This window comes from Bactrocera tryoni, chromosome 5 (genome assembly GCF_016617805.1).
Source record: "Bactrocera tryoni isolate S06 chromosome 5, CSIRO_BtryS06_freeze2, whole genome shotgun sequence".
In the NCBI taxonomy this organism is placed as follows: domain Eukaryota; kingdom Metazoa; phylum Arthropoda; class Insecta; order Diptera; family Tephritidae; genus Bactrocera; species Bactrocera tryoni.
In genome coordinates, this window is record NC_052503.1 from 6827896 (window position 1) to 6848516 (window position 20621).

At 37.0% G+C, this 20621-nt stretch overlaps 1 protein-coding gene across 1 annotated transcript in view; it reads right to left on the reverse strand.

The window, feature by feature from the left end:
* Window positions 1-17477, reverse strand: part of LOC120776831 (formin-J) — a 77381-nt gene extending 59904 nt beyond the window's left edge. The window contains exon 1 of the mRNA XM_040107852.1: window positions 16307-17477. The gene's annotated coding sequence lies outside the window, so the exon portion shown is untranslated. The remainder of the gene's footprint in view (window positions 1-16306) is intronic.
* Window positions 17478-20621: the final 3144 nt, after the last annotated feature.

Below are 20621 nucleotides of genomic sequence, written 5' to 3' on the forward strand. Positions count from 1 at the left end.
CTCTAAACCTGATTTTTCCACGATACTCCCATTTTTTTGTATATATCTCGTAAATGACAAGAGCTATAGAAGAAATGTACATTACAAACTTGTAGGAAATTTTATTTCCAAGGTCAAAATCGCTATCATTAATACTTTTCCAGATATTCGGCTTTTTAAGTAAGGCTGTATGGATATGTATATATTTACATATATAGATTGATTTTTTATTACATACCATCTATGAAAATTCTATAAAGACTTACTTAAAAAGCCGAATATCTCGAGAAGTATTAATGATAGCGGTTTTGACCTGGGATCTTTTTTGTAGCAAATAAAATAATAATAATAATTTAATAAGTCGTTAGTCCTCCTCTTGTCATATTTTGGCCATATTTGTTTAGTTATTATTGCATTTTGTTGTACTTTTCCACCTAATAGTTGCTAACTGTTGAAATTGTATATTGAGGTCTCTCTTGATCGAACCTAGCGGGCATGGTATTAACTCTACCTCGGATTCGTTTAAAAAAGTTTCTGCTCGTCCGCTTTTTCGATGCCGAAAATGTTCCTGTGGCCGGGAACCCAGATCAAGTCTAGGTGAAGCTTGTCTTCTAGTGAGCTCAGTGCCTTCTTGCAGTTGTCTGGAATTAGTCATGAGCGACGGCAAGGCCAGGAGGCATTCTTAGATATATTTGACAGGTTTTTGTTGAAGAAATAAGATTTTATATAATAAATTCAATTTTTTCCGACATGCAAGTGGATATAGTCCCTTAAGCAAACCAATAAATAAAATCTTGAAAGCGTCAGATATTTATTTATAATTAATTATAAATTTTTTTACGGAAAGTCCTTTTCATATTATGATAGACCAAAGTATTTGTGAATCTATATCATCTAGATAGTCACCAGCCTCAAGTATTTAGTATGTTTTCAGCCAACCTCTTGCTTATGGCATTTCTGGTTATGAATTCCTATTACATTTGCCCACTGGGATATGTTTTCAAATATGCATGTATGTGTATGTGTGTGCATATATTTAAAGTAATTAATTTTTCTCGCTCTTTCATGTTCAAGTTTAAAGTATGGGGCAATAAAACTATAGACCCCAAACAAATGGGTAATAAAATAAAGAAGCTAACAATGCAAACCGTTTTATTAAAGTTTGATGAACATGTCGAAAAACCACAAATTAAATGCCAAAAACAAAACAAAAAACAATTGCTCATTTCGCAAACCGAAGACTACCCGGACAGTGCGAGTGGGTAAAGACCGTGGCCAAAGCGATAAAGTGCGAAGGTTGTAATTTGGCGTTGTTGTTGTTGCTCCTTCTTTTTTGCTTAGAAAATAAAACAATGAAGTGGAGTTAAATATTACAAAACATTCGCGCCCTTGTGGTTACACGCACTCGTTTCATTTTAGAATAAACACGCACATAGCTAAACCACAAAATTAGCCGTTTCACAGGTGTAATTGGCTGAATATCGGCGCCTTGAGCAAAAACAAAAAAATATTTGTTGTTAATGCAACTATTAAGAAAGTAAACAACACATTCTTCTTATTCTTTGCTGGCGTAGACACCGCTAACGCGGTTATAGCCGAGTTAACAACAGCGCGCCAGTCATTTCTTTTTTGTGATATTTGGCGCCAATTCTAAAAACCAACTGCTGGTCCTTCTCTACCTGGTCTTTTCAACGGAGTGGAGGTCTTCCTCCTTCATCTTCCTTTGCTTCCACCGGCGGGCACTGAATCGTAAGCCTACAAAGCTGGGGTGTTCTCTTCAACCGAACAACATGACTTACCGATCTAAACGGGCTTAGATCTCCGAAATAACAGCCCTTGGCTGATAAAGTCCGGGTCAATTCCGGTCATGGTGGTCGCCTGGATGCAGTGAAACGCAGACAAGGAAGCTCCAGACTTGTCAGAATACTGCACTCCGAACTATAATAGGATGCCTCTTGATGTTTCCTATCGAACGCATAGTGAGGCCTGTATGCACCCAATTAAAGATCATGATGAACTCCTCTCCTAGCAGTTCCTGCTGGGGTTGTTTCGCAGAAATCATCCCTGCAGTCATCTGTTTGGAGCGGAACCGCTTCCTAGGAGCATCAAGAGGTCGTTTCTCAACTACGTCGATGACATAAAACAATACGCCGACCAGACTTCGGACGCAACTAACTTCCGACAAGCACTAACCGCCATCCACAGTGGATCCATCAACACCTTCACCGACTCCCTCACAGTGAATGACGTACTTGGAGCCAAATCACTGCTCATTGTAGATGAAGAGCTCGAGTTGCCAAGAGAAACGAGGGTGACTCCTTCGTTCTGGAAACTGTAGTAAGTTAAACTCTTACTTATCCAGAGTGCAAGAGTCTCCGCATTCTCTCTTTGCATTCCCCACTAACCCTATTTATCTGACACCCCTCTTCCTTTGCACATACCCCGTCGAAACAGCATCTTTCTTGGGCTTATCGTTGGATTACAAATAAATGACGACGATAACTTATCTAATTTTTTCCATCCCAACGGGGATTAGGTACCATTTACAACAACAACAAGAACCAAGCCAGCGCAGTCGCTATCTCGTGATTCGCTGAACTACGCCAATGGCAACAACACATTACCATTCACAAAATTCGATTGTTACTTCTGGATTTGTTGCTTGAAGGATTTACTACTTAGAAATAGAAATGGTAAGTGGCATATATATACAAGTATACTCACATGTACATATGTATGTATATATTTAATCTCTCATTATCGCGTTTAATCTAAGGCTCGGCTTTTAAATCGTCTCTTAATTTTTTGATATTTTTTATTTCGTAATTTATTTGTTTATATATTTCTATTCCCACCTTGCCTCCATAAATGCTACACCCTGCGGAAAGCAGTAACAACATAATAATAACAACAAGTAAGCGCCGAATTGCCTAAAAAATCTGCTGACAAATTGACAGCTATAATTCACAGCAGTATATTATATATGTATGTATATACATATATAATCAGCAAAGGTCTAATGCAAAGTGCCGGAAAGTTAATATAAATTGTTTATGACGGCTCAGTTTATTTTTTGTTGTTTTGCTGTTTTGTTGTTTCCTAAGCCCAATTTGTAATTATTTATTTTGAGTGATTTGTTTGTTTCAACTCTTGGCAATTTGTTTATTTGGCTTTTACACGGGCTTTTTAAGCGAGTGAGACCTATTCCGTTTTGTCGGTAATAGATAATCTCGTTTGGCGTTTAAACTGACATTAATTGTAAGCGGGGACAAATCAAAAGCGCCAGAAGTTCAGTTAAATTTGTAATGGGAGTAAACAAAGGGTAGTTAAAAAAATGTTTAATATACTTACACACATTCATACCACTTAAATTAGTAACTGTCTTCAAGAATGTAAAAAAGTTTCTTTGTTTTTCAAAAGCTTTTAAGCCTTTTTCAGATTTTAGCCTTTGAAAATACCTTATTTACTTAGAAATAGATAAGCTAACTGTAATATTTGAAAAAAAGGGTGAGTTTGGGAACCAATAAGAGTATTGAAATGAAATTTTAAATGCTCAAATCGTTTAATTATGTTGCAAAAATCGTTTCATGAATTCATAGTACCCCTTAGGAGCCATATCAAGCGTGTTATTAAAAAAAAAATTTCATTCAAATTTCGAAATCTTATACCTTTAAAAATAATATACTAAAATCTATATCTCCAATAGTTTTTGAGTTACATCCTTCTAAAATATTGCCACTCAGTTCAATCAGCTTTATCAATTTTTCTTCAAACGCGTTTTTCTCAACACAAAAATTTTTAAATTTGTTTTTTTTTGTTTTTTTGGTTTTAGATTTCATCGACGAAAAGACCGGTACCACTGCTTTGGAGAACCATTTTTGTACCAAACCAAAAATTTGTAATATTTTCTTGAAAATTTTTACTGTGAGTTCTTAAAGGGTTTCATGTGTTTAAGGGTTTCAAAAAGTCGAATTTTTATTACTGTCTTACTAAATCCTACAATACCTCTAAAATATTGTCCTAAAATTTCTAGTTGATCTGAGTAATAGTTTCGGAGATACACCCTTGAGAACTTGTGCGCTCGAGTCGAACTAGGCTAAATGCGCCGTCTTTAAACGCGTTTTTCTGGAAACTGTGTTTTTGAAGTCGGTTGGCAAAAGATTTCGCGAGAACTACGCAACCGGTCTTAATGAAATCTTACACTAGTCTTTGAGATATAATTCTTAAAGACTTGGAAGAAGGATTTTTTTTCGTTTACAACTATTTGAAAAAGAAATGACGCGAAATTTTCTCTTTTTTGTAAAAATGTCCTCCAAAAATCTAATTTTCAGCTTTTTACTTCGTCCAAGTTCTAAGTTAAGGTTTTCTCTAAAACAAATATTTGTTTACTTTAAATGTTTCTGTAAGGAGTTGTCCTGATAAGGCGGACGCATCTCTTTTCCGAGGGGTCACCGGAAATGGCGTTGCAATGTCCGAGTTTCAAATATTTTTTTCCAAAAATTTCAGAATTTCTTTGTTAATAGTGTATGTTTGTAATAATAGAAAATTTTAATAAAATATTTCCTTTTTTATATGAAAAGAAAATTATTGAAAAAGGCTGTTTTTTTACCCAAGGAAACCCATGTAACCCCTTTAAATATGTATGAAAATACCTTTAAAGCTTTAAAACAATTGTTTAATGATTTCTTTTTACTCCAAAACCTAGTCACACTAGGGGTGTCCCTTAACTAAAAATAAAAGGATTTCAATGTTTTTAAAAATCAGAACATTTTAATTTTCCCAAAATTTTTGTTTTTTAAATTAGTTGAAAATTTTTCAAAAAACATTATAGTATCCCCATAAATGAAATAAATAAATTATTTTTTTTAATTTTTTGAAATTTTAGTTAAGTCAATTATCAATAGTTAAAAGAGATTGAATTCTTTCCTGTAACCATTTGGCTAAATAATAAAGTAATTTTAATTTTAGCTTCAGCATATGTACTTAGTAGTCTTCATTAGTTAAATCAATTCATTATTTCGAAAGCAAACTGTGCAAGCCAACCATTAAAGCGATTTCCATGGAATTAAGTATAACTTAGAAACTGGTTACAGAAATAATGCCGCGAGCAAAACTAACACCTGTGGAGATCCTCCTTAAAAGCGCCATAGAACCGGAAATGCCGCAAATGACGAGCAGCTACAACAATTGACAAGCAAATCGTTAATAAACAGAATTCAACAGGCTGCACAAATATTTACACGAACATACACACACATATGTACGTACGACAAATGGACGCATATTTTAGGAAATAATTACCTTAACATGTATGTTTGTGTGTGTATGTCAGTTGAAATAATGTTGTAAAATTTTTCATTTTGCTCATCAATGATTTTGTTTTAATTACAACGCATTTACACACATTCACACATACATACGTACATACTGCCAACATAAATCAGCCGTGTGGTGCACAACGTGTTAACGACAAGCGTTTACAACGTCAATAACAAAAAGCTGCTGAGCCGCGAGCTGCGAGCGTTTCTAGCAATTTAGCAAAATGTGTTCGACTCAAATATGGATTTGTTGCGCAAGGTGAAGCGCGGCAAGGCGCATCGAAGGGATTGTAACTAACAAAGCAGAAATGCTTCCTATGCGCGGCTGAATGGCAGTTGCCACCAGCTGAGCGAGTTGTGGCTGTTGGACCGGAGCAGGTTGCCAAAAATGGCAAGGCTTTCCACATGAACGCAAGTGCACACTACATACGCGTACACATAAACGGTATATATTTTACAACAGAGCAACAAAAATACAAGTGTAACAAACATGGCTTAAGAACATACCCACATACGAGCACAAAGCAAAAACAACAACGCGTACGGCCAAGTGGCAGCTGGAAACGTGTGCCTCAAAGTCAATAAATGACACGCAAAAGTGTACACCGATGATTGATTTCGGACTATTGTGGCTCTGCTGGCAGTGACCGAGTGCTCCGAATTGTTGTTATTAATTTTATTGATTTTCGGTTTGTTCTCAGCGCCTACAGACGTTAATTCCCTCGACTCATCTGTGTGGGAACTCAATTCTGTTCGGTTTGGGGTTCGGTGAGGTGTTGCCTTCGTCGTAACAAACAATTATTTTCTAATTAAAAACATTGAAGCAGTAAACATTTATACAATTTTGTACTAGGGCGGAGGGTTTTGATTGAAAAAAAAAATATCGAATTATTCTGAAAATTTTTGAAGAAGATTTTTCTACTTAAAATTATTTCAGAATCAAAAAAAAATATTATTACGATTGATGAATACGGGTATTGATCGAGGGGTAGATAAAATCTTTTTTTCGTTTTTTGGCGTTTTTTGGCGATTTTGAAATTGATTTTTTTTTTAAATATACCCTTCAGAATGGCTGAAAAATCGAAATTATTATCAAAAAACTTATCCCTTTGTTAGTTAGCTGTTAAATATATCGCAGAAGGTCATATGAAAATTTCAAGTCAAGTGATTCAGTCGTTTTGGTATGTTCCTCAGTGGCTCTGAAAACAGCATTTCGCGTTCTTAAAGTTTTGGGATCCAATTAATCTACGTTAAAAAATTCTTACAAATATGCTCATATTTCCGAAACTCTTTGCCGAATCATCTTTAAAATTTCGGAGAATCTTCTCAAATTTATGTACATTTAATATAAATATACGCGGAAAACACTGGATGGCTAAAGAGAAGCTGTCCGCTGTCCGATTTTGCTGTCGTAAAATACTTGTAAAGTTCTATTAAATGGTCCAGATACAAGAGACCTTTAAGAGGCACATAATCAAAAATGAGCGGTTAATCGAATAGTCGACGGTTTATGACTAACCGGGTACCGCAATCCGAATATTTTTTTTCGAATAATACGCTATTCGGTTATTCCAGGATAATGCCAAGAACTCTAATTTAGACAATTCGTTCATTTTCATACACATATCGGTAAATAGACTAGCTAGAAACTTCCATAAAGCCGACATGCGCATTACTTACTGCCTTTAGGACTTAAGTTCAATCTCAGTTTTCAATCAGCAGGGACTCCTCGGCAAGCAATAGAATTAATTTGATATATGGGGCTTTGGACAAGTAAGAGAAGAAGACGAGCTCGATCAGACATATAACAAAAGTATGAGAGTCATTATTTCATATACCTACAAGTAAATACATACATATGTATATACTTATAACTTATGGTCAACAAAATCGGCCTACTGAGCGTACTATTCGCAGCATCATCGCCCATCTTGAGACTCCGCATTCAATATCGGATATTATTCCATTAAATAGACCACGTCCAGCACGCAGTGAGAAAATCTTGCAGCCATAGGCAAGAGTGTACACGAAGAGCGTCGAGAGTCTTGTCGCATTTTGCTTCGAGATCTTAAATTGAAAGCGCCCAAAATACAGTTTGTGCAAGAACTGAAGCGGCACGGCCTTCCCAAGCGACATCGCTTCGCTCTACGGGCTCTTGAAAAGTTCCAAGAAGATCCGATGGTTTCGTGTCAAATTTTGTTCAGCGATAGGGACATTTCTGGCTCAATGGGTATGTAAACCCATAAAAAGCAACCTGATGAGCTGCCATTTCTCTAGAAAAAAAACAACGGTTTGGTGTGGTTTGTGGGCCGGAGGAATTATTGGCCATCAAAGCCGGCTATTTGATGCATGAAATTGAAGCTCGTGATCTCGGCGCCATTTGGTTTCAACAAGAGGATGCCACTTTCCACACATCGCATCAATCAATGAATTTATTCACTTCAGTGAACGGGCTATTTCACGCTTTGGGCTGAATCATCTGAGACGTAGCCGCGGCCATTATTTGAAAGGGAAAATCTTCAAAAAATAATTGCCCAAGAATGTTCCTTCGAATGCTAATAAACATTCCCCATTAAACTTGAAGTTTCTGTGTTTTTTTCTTAAAAGAAAAGTAGGGAACCTCGAAATGTATCACCCTATACATACATACATATAGCAAGTTGTGTTCACAAAGCATCAATATTAATTTAGGAAGAATGGTAAGCGCGTTACACGCTCCCGAATGCGAAATCAAAATTTAAATTAACTGATTTATGGTGATTTGATGAGCACCCAGACTCTGCATTCAACGTGAACGGCAAGTAAACACCAGCATATGCATGCATGGATGTGTATGTGTGTGTGTGTATGTGAAACTTGTAAACGTGTACTTGCATATCTATGTACAAGTAGATATAAGTACGTAAGCGCTATTAATTTTATTATTATTTTATTGAGCTGCTGGTTTCATTTATTTGCGGGTTTCTACGTTTTTATTGTTGTAGGCTTCATACGCTACTATTTTTCCTGTTTGCAAAATTTGTCTGTCTGTTGGCACTTTCGAGCGCTGGTTAAGAAGCTGTGTCGGTGGCGCATTTTGTGTGGGTTTAGGCAGCAGCAGCGGCAACAACAACGCCAGCAACAAGCGTGCAATCAGCAATCACATTAACACCCACTGTGCTTCAGCTTGTGTGGTGCAAGTGTGTGTGTGAGTGCGAATTATATTTTAATTCTTCTTTTCAAAACAAAATCTTTTTTTACTCAATTCATTGCCACTTTTGCCTTCTTCTGTCTTACGAGGCTTGATTGTTTTGCGCTGCGGTTCGGACAATTTGAGCATTTCAACACGTACATAGGTAAGCGAGCCCAGCTCAGTGGGCATTTATTTTATGCTCAAAAGCGTTCTACAATTCCTACATGTAAATGTAAAAGAATACACTTGAAGAAAAAAGTAGTGAAACAAGAATTTTGTTATATTTTCTCCATTGCCAGTCCTCATAATCGATGGCGTAAGAATGTAACGGTTTCTTCTTTCGAAAACCTACTAATTTGCATTCCAATTTGTTTGTTCAAGTGCATTCACTTTAAAGGTTGTTGTTGTTCTGTTATGATTGCCGCAATGCGCCGCTTCTTCGTTCGTGTTCGTGTAGCCCCGTTGCCGCCGCTGCCGCCGCTGCAATTATTGTTATGGAATATTGATACAAAATTACACACACACTTACATACATACATGTTTATATTCATATGTGTGCGTGTTCATACCGCACTTAACTTTGCCTCGTCTCTTTAAACTCGACTCGTATAATAGCGTAATTTATTTGCCGCATTTATTGTTGTACAACAAATAAAGTCTTGAATGAATTGTTCAGGCGCTGATTTGCATACTAACTAATTGTCTGTTTGTGAACTAAGTGCTATGCTGTACTAGATGGCACGATCACTCATTTATTACTCTCTGTATGTGCACATTTCAAAATGCCAACCTCAGAGTATAAACACATGCAAATCAAATGTGGAGCCTTCGACAGAAATAACAACAATAATATGCGCAAATATTTTTTTCCTTTTGTTTACGATAATAATCAAAGTATTTTAGGTGCAAGTTTAAATTTAGACTCAATTTTGATTGATTAACCGCGAAAGGGACAATATTCGTTTTAAAAATATAAGTGAAGATTTAACTTCTATTTAAGAGTATCGAGATAGATATAGGGATATATGTATGTATTTAAAAGAACAGGGTGACAAGAAAGACCCTGCAAGCTGTAACTTAAGTAAAAATTAAGAGCCGAGCCGTGTTTCTTAGAAGAGCCGAGGGCGATTTCGTAGATGAGCGTTTTTGGACCACTTGACCCATCCCCCATATAACTAACATCCCGATTTTCGAACATGGGAAAGAAGGTTTAAAGTAAACATAGAAAAAGATGGCTGGCGTAAAGGTATGTTAGCTACGTGCAACACCATAAACTTATTTTCGGATGGCTCGAAAATACACGATGGAGTTGGTGTGGGATATACCGTCTAAGTCAGCTGTTTAAGTTGCTGGACAACAGCAGTATTTTCCAAGGCCAAGTCTTTGCTATTGCGAAAACCGCGGAACTGGGCACTAAAGCACCTGCAGGCGACATCTACGTGAACAGCCAAGTAGCAATCAAGGCGGTAACCTCGTATCGCATATCGGCCAGAAGTGTCTTGGGAAGCAGGGCGGCAAGGGAAAGTATTGCCAGAAGCATGCAACTTCACTTCTACTGGGTTCCAAGCCACAAAGGCATCGATAACAATGAAATAGTGGACGCGATTGCCAAGAATGGTGTATGGTTAACATCCGAAAACGTGATAAACATTGGGAAACCCATGCATTATCTATAGGACGATCTCAACAGATGCATGGTAAAGAAAATCAAAACCCGATGGAACGAGTTGGTTGCAAAAATGCAAAAGTCATGTGCAAGACGGCAGATCGGAAGTACATAAAATTCTGGTTGGCACTCGTTAGAAGAGACTTTAGGAATATGATGGGAATACTAACTGGCCACTGTCTGGTGGCGACACACGCCCGCAAGATAAGACCGACATATCGAGAAGACTCCAGGAAATGTCTAGAGCGGGACACCAGGGAAACAATGGAGCATATCTTGTGCACTTGCCCCGCATTGGCAAGACTACGCTGTAAGCATCTGGGGACCCCACGGTATGATACACTGGAGGAGGTATTGATAGTGATGCCGCAGAGTCTGTTAATATTAGCGTCAAGCGCAGGCATCTTAAAGGATGACTACTTCTATTAGACCTAGTAACTGAACTCCATCTGGTATCGCAATGGACCAAAACTGGTCAACCAAACCTAACTTTCGAACATCCGACTGACTTTACTCAATATAGATTTGTGAGGGTATGTGAGGTACCTTAATGAAACCCGCGGAACATTTTATTAGTGTGAGGCATGTTAATACAATATTTTGTGATATTGGCAAAAATAGATAAAATCGGCTCGGTACTTTATCCAACTCTCCATATACTGATATAAAAATTTTGCTTTTTTAACAAACCTTTTGAAGAATATCATTGAAAATAAAAGGTTGTCAAAAAAGTCTTGCGGTATTTCCGCTAGTTGGCGCTGAAAGCGCGTAGTTCTAGTTTTATTCGTCGCATCGGGTCATGCTATACCTTTTCGGAAAGCTCATTTCACGCGCTAACATGTATTTGATTGATTGTCGTTTCTTTTAAGTCGTTCGTGAGTTATAGCGTCGCAAACATGGAGCAAAATAAAGAGAAAATACGGCATATTTTACAGTACTACTACGATGCATCTCAAGCGGCCAATAAAATCTCTGCAGTTTATGGACCCGACACAGTTTCCATTTCCACCGCACAACGATGGTTTCCACGTTTTCGTTCTGGTGTAGAGGTGGTCGAAGATGCGCCACGCTCCGGAAGGCCTGTCTCGAAAATTGCGATAAAATCGCTGAATTGGTCGAAAGAGACCGGCATAGTAGCAGCCGTAGCATCGGTCAAGAGCTGGGCATGAGTCATCAAAAATTCATTTCAATTTCAATAAAAAACAAAAAATTCAATAAAAATACCGCAAGACTTTTTTGACAACCCATTATCTTTTCAAGTATACCTGAGCAATGTTGAAATTATTGGACGGGTTGCCATTTTTCTGCACCCAAACACCCCACATAATGATTTCTGTTTTCCACCTGCATTTTTCTTGAAGATTATGTGATCTAGCGCTGAATTAGAATGGAATTGGTCTATATCTAGATTTAAACCTCATATTATTAATATACAGAATGTCGATTCTCTAATATAAGGTAAATTTTCGTGACTTGAATTTTTTTTAAAGCGAAGTGAAGTGATTTGGGAAGAGTATTACGATAGAATTTTTCACCCCTCAAAAGGTTTGTATTTGTAATAGAGAATCAAAAGCACTCATTTAATGTAATTTCTTTCGAAAGTAATAACGCCTTAAAAAGACAATTATGGAAATCGAGAAAGGTTTATAATATAAGCGTTATTGAATTGAAAGCGTTGATTTTTTTATCGCAGGTGCGCTGACTTTCGTGGCTGACTGTATGATTTGTCTGTTTTCTTGACGTTTGATTGCAACATTGATGCGGAATCATTTGCCTAAACACTACACACACACACTTACATAAATCGATGATAGAGAAACAAAGAAATTTAATATTAATTCCGCAACACTTTCAACCACACAAATACACATGAACACTTAGATACTTAGACGCTTAGAGACACACTGATGGATGATCTGCCTTGTGCAGGCGCTTTTCGCAAAACATGTATTTCCTTTTTAAAATCGGCAAATTGACAAAAGCAGAAAGTTTCGCTGACAAACAAACACGACATCTACAAGCAACAACAACCAAAGCGTAAAGTGAAACACAACAAAAACATCAAAGCCGCTCCACCATATTTGGCAAGTGACTTTGAGGGCTGTGTGTGTGTGTGTATGTGTGCATATGTAAGTAGCAGCAGCAGCAACAACAATGCGTTTACAATGTGGAAACGGTCCGTTGAGTGTTGGCCAACAAAGAGTGTGTTTCTTGTTGTTGTCGCTGTCACATTATATATGGCTCGAATTAGACAGTTTTGGCAGCTTTTAACTGTTTCTGGGCCTACATGCGATCGATTGATTCGATAAAGAGTGCCTGTCGCGGCCATTTGAGGAGTGAAAGAAACGGCGCTGCGGCCGCCACTTGGCGTTTTCAAACATTTTCAAATTTCAAATTCGAAATTCAAATGAATGTGCCAAAAAACGGAATTTACGCGCTGAAATAAGGCGTTGCGTGGATTATGCGCACGTATGTGTATGTGTGTTTGTATATATGTATGTACAAAAGCCAACAACTGACATTAATTACGCGAAGGTGAGCCAAAAAGGAAATAGTGAGATCAAAGAAGTTCTTATTAATTTCTGATAAAGCCGTTTACTGTTGTTGTTGCTTATGGCAGCGTGGTAGCGTATCCTTCAGCAGGTACCCGCTGCTCATTAATGCATAAAAATGTGTGCGTGTGAGTAGTTTTGCGGTGTTTGTGCTTTGCAAAGTTATGTTTGCCGAGCTTACCGCTTGTTGTTGTTGTTGTTGGCTTTGGAAAGCATTGCAAGCTGATTTATGCCGGCGGCAAAAGCATCAAAGACACATTCTAAGAATTCCTGTTGACTTTCGTGTTAACTTCTCCTATTTTTTTAGCGTCTAGCTTAACAACGCGCGAACATTAGAAAATATTTTCGGCGATTTGTATTTTTATTTGATTATTCACTCGTTTAGTATGCTTTTTCGTTTGTTTTTATCGCTCGGTGGCAGCAAAAAATTGTGGCTTTGGTTAATTTATGCGCTTGTTTGCCTTCTTCTGTGTTCTGTGTCGAAAATATTCACTGAATTAAGAGCAAAGCGAATGCATGCTCGAAAACGAGATTTCGGCTGCGTTGCAACGGTTGGCAATACAAATATTTCAAATATCATATTGGAGGAATATGCACATGCATACATTTTTACATTTAGATGGAATATATGTATACATAGAGATCGACCGTTTTTGGGTTATCATTCGATTACGCTGCGTTTAACGCTTTTAATCGTTCGATACTAAAATATTTATAAATGAAAGTCGAAGCAGAGTCTTATCGCTGCGCTTAATCAAATACATGACTAGCTCAAGTGTTCCAGTTTTCATACTTAGATTAAAGCACTAAATATACACACATACATATACACATCCCTTTCGCCAGCTCTCCTATCATTTCGTTTTTTATTAGGTCTCTCCACTCATATCTGCAGCGTCAATCTGTTCTTCTTATCTATCTGCTTGGTGGTCTCTTCAAAATTGCCGCAGAAATCCCTTAAATCTTGGATTGCCTACGTTTGTTTGTTGACTCCACTTGCTTCAAATCAAAGAGCAGCTTCCTCTCTCGTGCATTACCATATTTACTTTATTTCGCTTGCCTCTAATCATGACCGTTGGCTGCTTTTATCTTTGCCAAACGTTCTTTCGTCCATTGAAAGTAGTAAACATTTACCTAAACACAAGCAGATCCACCTCTTTATGTTCATATTGTACTTATGTATGTAGTCACAGCGATAACAAAAATGTTTGCCGATTGCTTATGAAGTGCATGCGTTGTATCATGAGTGTATAATTGTATTTAAGTAATCAATACACTTAATTTCACAGGCGCACTTGAGTGTTTGATTTTGAACGTTTTATCTGCCGAATGATTTGGCTACTTAATGGGGATAGATATGTTGTATATACATGTGTACATATATATGTATGAATGTATGTAGATAAGTAGATTATTAGAGCTTCATATGCCACTTAATGGGCACTCAAATGTTTGGGGTGTGTGTGCGGTGCGCGTCTTCTGGAGCTTAAACATATTTTTTTGCACTTAAGTAAATATTTAAATACATATGTATGTTAATACTTCTTCATATACATTAGGGTGGGTTAAAAAACCATACGATTTTTTTTCGCTTAGTGCTCTGAATAATAGCTTCTTACACGTCTACGAAAATTTCTCCAATTATGAGTACATATTATTGTAGCGGGGAGGGTTCTCCGTCTTACAGTTTTCTATTATTTTTCTTATTATCAGATAGAAAAATTTGTATCTCGCTTCCAACTACTACTACTCGTTTCCTGCATAGATGTTAAAGAAAATTGAATGCTCTACAAAATTTTACGATATTTTCATCTTTTTTCGGAGGGGTCACATAAATGGCATCGCAATAGCGAAGTTTAAAATATTTTTTTTCCAGAAATTTCAGAATTTCTTGTGAATGTTTGTAACATGTGTATTTTGTTTTAGTAAAATATTTAATTTTTTTTATGAGAAAACAAATGTCGAAAAAGGCTGTTTTTACCCGAGGAAAATTTTTCCTTATAAATTTTTTAATTCAATGCAAAAATATCATTTTAAATTGCAATTGCAATTGGTAGGAAAGTTACTCTTTTTCCCGTTACAATAAAGAGCTCATACTTGGTAAGCTTTTCGTAGAGGTGTGCAGGAATATATTTTTTCTACCCACCCTAATATATATACAAACAGGTTTGGAATCATCTTAATTTCTTTAATAGTGTTCGTTTGATCCTAAGTCCCACTCTTCCTCAGCGCTTTGACTAAGGAATAAATAGAAGTAAGCTCAAATATTAAACTTTGTTGTTTTAAATATTTTCAGCAAGCTACCAGACCGTTAAAAATTATTTATTATTATTAGTAGATCAGCTATTCAAAAGTTGTGAAGCATATTTTAACGAATAAAGATTTTCTATATTTTTAAATAATATTGCAGACGGATTTCTAATAAGATAAAGGTTATGTGTAACAAAAATATGTAGAAATCGAGTTTACTGAAGAACGGTTGGCAATAGCATGCTTCCGCTACTCAATGAATTTTCTCAAGGACGTCAGGTATGATTTTTATTTGAAGTTTAAAAACAGGAATCATTATATAAAGGAAAGTTTTCAAAAAATAACTGTATAAAGGGTTAAAATTTAAAACGAGTAAAAACTATGATATAATCGTTTTTTATATCGTATTTTTTAGATATTGTGGTAATGTTGTGAATATTAATACCTGCCAAGTTTTGTGAAGATATCCTATCAGATAGAAAAGTTTTCCGCACAAGAACTTGGTTCCGTTCGTTCAATTTGTATGACAGCTACGTGGAATAGTAGTCCAATACCGGCAAATAAGCAGCTTCTTGAGGAGAAAATGGTTTATGCAAAATTTTTGAGTAAAATCGCAAAAATTTAGGGATTAGTTCATGTATACACAGACAGATGGACATAGCTAAATCAATTCAGCTCGTCACGCTGATCATTTATGCATATACCTTATATTTTCCGCCGTGTCCGAAGTTGCCTTCTGGGTGTTACAAACTTCATGGCAAACTTAATATACCCCGTTTAGCGTATAATAAGCATTACAAGCAAAACGGTGCTAAATACATTCAATACGAGTTGTATTCGAACTTTGCTAATGCTCGAATGTCACAACCACGTTTGAGTTTTGAAACCCTGTCGAAAATTTCCCTGGATGTCGATTTTCACAAAAACGTAAATTTTGCTTTCGATGAGCAAAGCGCACCAATTTTAGAATATTGAAGTCTTTTTGCGTCTTTTTCACTTTTTGACTACTATACACAATTTTAATTGATATTTTGTAACAGTAATGTAGTACACACACAATTAATTTTTTTTTTTTTTTCGAACAATAACACTACACGAAGTGTGAACTTGCTTTCGGCGCACCCTGTATCACGTTTTCATATTTGCAAAAGCAATTGCCAGCGCCTAGCCTAACATTAAGCGATCCATAAATATTTGCACGCCGCCTTTTTCACATTTTCTCAGCTGATCAGATAACTTAGCACTTGGCAAAATTCAATTAAGCGTGATAACTGAATATTTTTCTAATTTCTGCCTAGATATTCGAATCAAATACGATTGTGTACTCGCACATAACTATTTATGCAGCTATACTTGTGTAAATACTTACCGCGCCAATAAACGGCGGACCAACCTTCGCTCGCCTTCAAAAACGTGTGAATGTGTGCGTATGAGGGCGCACTGCGTCTGTAAGTCGGCTGTATGTGTTAAGCAGGTAAACTAATGCCACTGATCGGCCAACAGGTGGGCGTCGCGGCTGGCTGTTCTTCTGGCGCAGCGGCGTCGCGTGGAGCGGAAGTGCAAATGCTGCAAGTTGGCGCACAAAGCCGCGTCGACTCGCGTTTCAATACAAATATTTTCACTTTGACGCGCACACGCTCGCTTTTTAAGTGCATACACATGTATGTATGAGGGAATGTTTTGTTTGCTCGTTGCATTAACTGCGCTTGTGACGTTCTAAGTTGCTCACACACACACACGCGCGCGCGCGATACTTTTCTGCAAAGGCGCTGCGATTTGTTAATTACACTTTACTTGAAACCAAATCGATTTTGTATATTTTCTTCACATTCACTTATGTACGCAGATGTGTGAATGTGCGTTTTTGCACATGAAAAATTGTCACAGAAATTCTAGTTTTCGCTACCAGTTTTTCAAAAAGCGCCTCTCGTTTTGTTAAACGTCTTGAATTAGATGCACATGCTTGCTACATGTGTATGTGTGCGTGTTTGTTTGCAGTTAGGTGTGCACTCTTATGCACATATGCGCGAATGTTTTCAATTCTAACCAGTATTTGCTGTTGATTCGCTCTCCACCTTTCGTTTTTACACTGCCACCCACCAGGTGAGCCGCAACTTTTCGCTGGCAGCGTAGGCAGCATTAACAGCTGTTGGTTGGTTGTTTCCAAAACGCAAATACTAAAATCGTATTTCAAAAAAAATTAGAAAAAGTCAGCTTCTTTCAATGTTCTTAGATATAGACTTTGTCAACTCGGTTAATTAACTCTTTGGCTCTGGATTCTCTACTGAACACAATCACATTAAAGTCGTAGATATTTATATCGCAAGTATGTTTGTATGTATGTACATATGTATGTATGTTAGTGCACAAATGCATTCGTTTTCAATTTCGTTTATTAATAAAGATTTATGAATGGCACAAACTAGTCGATTATTATTATTCTTTGTTTTTGTTTTTCTTCTCTTTATAGAAATTCCAAATGGATCAGTGGTGAAGTGAAGTGCGCATGCGCCACCATCCGCCCGACAAGAAAGCAACGTTTTAACCAAAAGACCGCTCGTGAGAAACTAAACGAACTGAATCAAACGGCCGTCTGCTGAACGCCACGGAAAAGCACGAGCACACTTGTTGATCGCGATCGCGATCGCGCCAAGCTTGCGGTGCGCTCCGTTTAGGCGGCGTTCAAATTGGTGTGGAGCATAACCGCTGACTTGCTGATTTGTAGCATGGCGCAAGTGTGTGTGTGTGCTAAACGGAAATACTGCTCTGCTTCAATAGAGCCAATAGCTACTCCACTGCACTTCGCTTCTACTAAATAATGTGTGCGTGTGTGTGTGCTTTTGCGTTTGGCGCGTGTTTCGTTCCAAAGCCAATTTTGTTATGGCAGAACGAACGCTCCAAGTGCTGTTTGTTTCTCCAAAGCATGCTCAGAGCGCACACTCACAAGACCGCAAAGCAATCACAACGGTTTTATTGTCTCTTGTGTTGGCAAGAACCAACAATGTTCTCGGGCTCTCGATCAACTATAGATATGCCTCAGAAATTGCACAGCCGTCAATAGTGTCCAAGGGCCAGTTGAGTGTGAACCACTCTCGTCGATATTTTTCTGTTTGGAGCAAATTGCTTGGTTAATGAATCAGTTTGACACTCTCCCGCTATATTTAAATTTAACGATAGAATACTTGAAGGTTTTGTTATGGGAAGACAAAAGATAGGGACCATTCCTGCGAAAGAAAGGAAAACGTGGTCCCGCACTACGCGTTTTAGTTTTTTGAGCGAATCAGCGGGTATGGCAGTGTTAAGGTGTTTCGAATCATGCATGGGTTGGTTCCATATCACACATCCGTACGATTTTCGCTTTCTTCGCGAAGCCTGGATACTGCATTTGGTGATTATGTTGGTTGAGGGATAAAGTGCTGTAGGATGTCATGACTCATCACAGTTAAGAAACCATTTGCTAGTCCAGATGAATAGTTATTCAAGGTCTGGTACACTTTGCCCTATATCGAATCTAAGGAGCCAGAAACTCGCAGCAGAATGAGCAACTATTTCTTTATTTCACTGGATTTCCCAACAAAAATTATTGTTGCAAAAGAGATTTAATCCTTGTCCTTTTTATTAAAGATCGTTTACTGTTATTTTGTTATATCTGGCAATGTTTTTGGTTATCTCATAGGAGGGCATCAATGTTCAGCATTAGCTGGTCAAATTACAGGAGGAAAGCTGCAGATGAGCCAATATCATGAGTAATGCGTTGTTGTTGTTGTTGCGTTATGCACTTTGCCTAGACTGCCTGGGTATTGGTTACATTTGATTAGTATTATTTCTAAGTGTTAATGTAGCAGCGCTTAATCATACTACATATATTAATAAAAGAAAAAAATCCCTCCAATTGCTCTGCCATAATTTAATCGTAACAATAAATATATTTTTAGCAATGATGCTTCCATAATTGCAATTAAACCTATACTACAACGTAGATATGTGTGTCTGCTTTCGTTCAGTTGGCCAGACGGTTGGCAAGGCTCGAGGCAAACTTATTAAACGTACAACACGAATTTAACAGCACGCAGAGGCAATTTGAGAACGAGCAGTAACAACTAAATCATAACTCCAAACAGCGGAATGATTTTCATTTGTTTGTTGTTGCACTAAATTTGACTCCCATATAATTCATTAACTTACTTTTTGTTCTGCACAAAATTTATTAACACACTTTGCTTCAAACGAAATAGAGATCGCAAAGGAAAGTCCATTAAAGCCTTTGACATGCCTCATGATTTTCAATAGTGACATCAGCTGCAAGTCAATCACTCGCTGTATGTCTCACAAATTGGTTATAGGTAGGGGCATATTATATACATATGTATGTATTCGTCAATCGAAGAAGATGAAAAATTGTATTTTAATTGAATTGATTTTTTAATTGAATTGATTTTATAAACACACCAACAACAAACATGTGTCTATGCCTATATATACATACATATATGTTGTTATGTGTATTCGCAAAAGTTCTGACAAATCTGTATTTCTTTAAAATAACTCTTACGTGAGCCTCCGAAAGCACCAAAGTTAAAGCAGTAAATCTGGAAACTCTTCTCTCTTCCATTGGTGCATTGACATATGTATGTATGCACGCACATGCATGTATGTACATATATTTGAATAACCGCAAATGGTTTATTTATTATTTTCTATGTTAGAAATTGTAGAAGTCCACAACCATAAATCTTCGAGCATCACTGATTTGGCGATTTGTTTGATGGAAATCGCAGATATGACCAGTTAGGCGTAGGAAAAGTTTTGCAAGCGTCAATTTTGTTTGCATTCATATGCAAGTGTGTGTATTTATGTTTATGCGTATAGCTAACAGCGTGCTAATTTATTCTGCACAAGTAACAGTTACCGGTCCACCATTTGAATATGGGTTAAATCGGCACCGGCCCACCTACATTACTATTACCAACACTGTCACTCATTCTCGTTGATCATAACAAAAATTGGAGTACGTACAAACATGCAGGTCTTATCTAGAATTGAAAGCATTTGCTCGAATAAATCAATTCTGTTACGATTAACTAGAGGATTTGTTCGTCGGCGCAAGATAAATTGAAGTGTCCGGATACACATTTATTAACTCCTTTTGTTGGCGAAGTCTGTTCAAGTTTCTATGAAAGTTTAATAATAATGGTTATGACTGTAGTGCAACGATTTTATTCACTGCATGCCATGTAGCCATGAAAGTGTATTTACATGGCTCATGCTAAGAAAAGAAGATTTATGAGAACAAAGTTTATAAGAGAACGTAATTATGAAACACAAACATAATATCAATAAACTCTACTTTTGATTCCGCAATGAGGCAGGCAATCGGTACTTTATTAATTATAGATCACATGTATTGAGCTGTGTCTTTCGATCGGCCATTCCTTTAACAAAATTCATAATTTTGCAGTGCTAATGGAATAAGAAAAACAATTACCTTAAACTTAAGTATGATGAAATATTCAATAAGAACTGTGATCAAAGCCCGTCCAAAACATAACACCTGCCATGTTTTCGATTCAATTTCAACTCAAAACTACATATGAGGAATGAGTTTTATAACCAAACAACAAATTAATTTAAAGAAAGATTAAAGTGTAGTTGTTCAAACATACACATCAGCAGTACATATACTT